This window comes from Grammomys surdaster, unplaced genomic scaffold (assembly GCF_004785775.1).
Source record: "Grammomys surdaster isolate TR1022 unplaced genomic scaffold, NIH_TR_1.0 128, whole genome shotgun sequence".
In the NCBI taxonomy this organism is placed as follows: Eukaryota; Metazoa; Chordata; class Mammalia; order Rodentia; family Muridae; genus Grammomys; species Grammomys surdaster.
In genome coordinates, this window is record NW_021604586.1 from 6,362,268 (window position 1) to 6,364,451 (window position 2,184).

General features: G+C 49.6%; 1 protein-coding gene across 2 annotated transcripts in view; it reads left to right on the forward strand.

Annotated features, from left to right (window-relative positions):
- Zc3h18 (zinc finger CCCH-type containing 18) overlaps positions 1-2,184 on the forward strand; it is a 47,838-nt gene that overhangs the window by 35,212 nt on the left and 10,442 nt on the right. The window lies entirely within an intron of this gene.

Below are 2,184 nucleotides of genomic sequence, written 5' to 3' on the forward strand. Positions count from 1 at the left end.
CATAGTAACAAAACTCAGCGTGCTGTGCTGCTGCCCGTTCACACATGGACAGAATGGACAACCCTCCTCCTTGGAGAGCCTTGAGGCAGCCCTCAGGTGCTTGCTTACACTACAGGGATGAGAAGATTGAGGCCATCCACAGCACTGTCCTCCACCTGCTAGTCAGGCGCCTGTTCTCATGGGCTCCAGTGTCCATCTCAAAGGTAGTGAGGAGCCCTTCCTGAGGAGAGGGTTTGAATACTGAATCAGCTGCATCCAAAGAAGAGGGAACTCCCCACTACCAGGGTATTCCTCCTGTTTTCTTCCCGTGTGGAAAGGCTACATTAGCCAGATGACCAGTAGAGAAGATAGTGACCCTGGTGTCTGTTCCTCTTAGCTTTTTTGTTTCTTTTGTTTTCTAATTGTATTTTATTTTATGTGTATGGTATTATGCCTATATATATGTGTATGTGTGCACCATATGTGTACAGTGGCAGTGGCAGCCAGAAAAGGGTGTCAAAGACCCTAGAACCAAAGTCATGCACAGTTGTGGGCCACGGTGCGGGAACCGAACTTCCCGCTCTTAACTGCTGCTGCATTGCCTTTCTACCCACCCACCCCGCCAGCCTGAGTTTTTACAGTGAGAACATCTAGGAAGTATAAAGATGAAAGCCATGACCTGTTGGCCAGTGTCGGGAGCTGCTGGGCTGTCAGGTTCTCACGTCCTTCCTGCATTTCTTTATAGGCAGCACCGGGTGCACCTGGGCCATTAGCTTCTGGAGTTAGGGCTGAGATAACAGTGGCACAAGCCAGATTCACGTGTCTTGTGGTTAAGCTCCAGTACTGGGTGTGGCTTTCCCCTGGGCCCCTCAGCAGGTAAAAGTCCTGGTACCTGCCACTGACTAAACAGAAGTTCTGAAGGTATAAACAGACAGGGTTTTTATCTCCATGATGGTAGTGTAGCCTTCTTCATGTTCCTTTCTCTAGCCTCCCTCAGCACATGAGGCCAGTGCTGTCAGGGAAAAGAGCCCGGGTCCTTGTTCTCTCTGTCGTAACCAGGGACGGTCTCAGGCCGCAGTGGAACCACTCTTTTAAGTGTAAAGAAAAGGCTTAAGGCATGGACTTGTTCACTTTTCTTTGTTAACAGATGTTTAAAAACATGATTCTTGTTGCTTTAATTTCATGAGCACTGTGTATGTGCCAACACTGGAAATAAGCATGTTTGAACCAGGTGGACTCCATTCCTGTCTGACAGTACAGTCAGAAAGATAGAATTAAGTAATAACTCCCCTAAAAGGACTTGCTCTTTTTTTTGTTTGTTTGGTTGGTTGGTTGGTGTTTGTTTTTTTGAGACAGGGCTTCTCCATGTAGTCCTTGCTGTCCTGGAACTCGCTCTATAGACCAGGCTGGCTTCAAACTCAAAGATCTCGCCTGCTTTTGCCTCCCAAGTGCTGGGATTAAAGACATGTTCCACCACCACCAAAAAAAGTACTTATCATTATACATAAGAGAAAATGGGAATCCTCCCCGGAAAAGATGGCATTAAAGTTAAGCACGTGTCTGGAGGGACTCAGTTGTGGAGTAGGTGTGCCATGTTTCCTCTCCATCGGACTCTTTCTTCAGGTGTCTCTTTTTTTTTTTTTTTTTTTTTTTGGTTTTTCGAGACAGGGTTTCTCTGTATAGCCCGGGCTGTCCTGGAACTCACTCTGTAGACCAGGCTGGCCTCGAACTCAGAAATCCGCCTGCCTCTGCCTCCCGAGTGCTGGGATTAAAGGCGTGCGCCACCACCGCCCGGCTCTCTTCAGGTGTCTCTTAAATAAGCTGTCACTGAATGCCCCAGCTTCCCAGGCTCTTCTCAGAGCAGCAGTGCTGGGGAAGGGCGGCAGCCTGAGCATTGAGCTCCTCTGTGATTCTAGCCGTCAAGCCGAGCCACCAAAGAAGGAGCCCGCCTCTGTGGGGCCACAGGTGAAGCGAGCCGACGAGTGGAAGGACCCGTGGCGCCGATCCAAGTCTCCCAAGAAGAAACTTGGTGTGTCAGTCTCCCCAAGCCGGGCACGAAGGCGTCGCAAAACCTCTGCCTCGTCAGCTTCTGCTTCCAATTCCTCCAGGTATGGAGGGGACTGTAAAGACAGGCGGCTTGGTGACATTCACTGGCTGCCAATTTGGTGTGTGTGTGTGTGTGTGTGTGTGTGTGTGTGTGTGTGT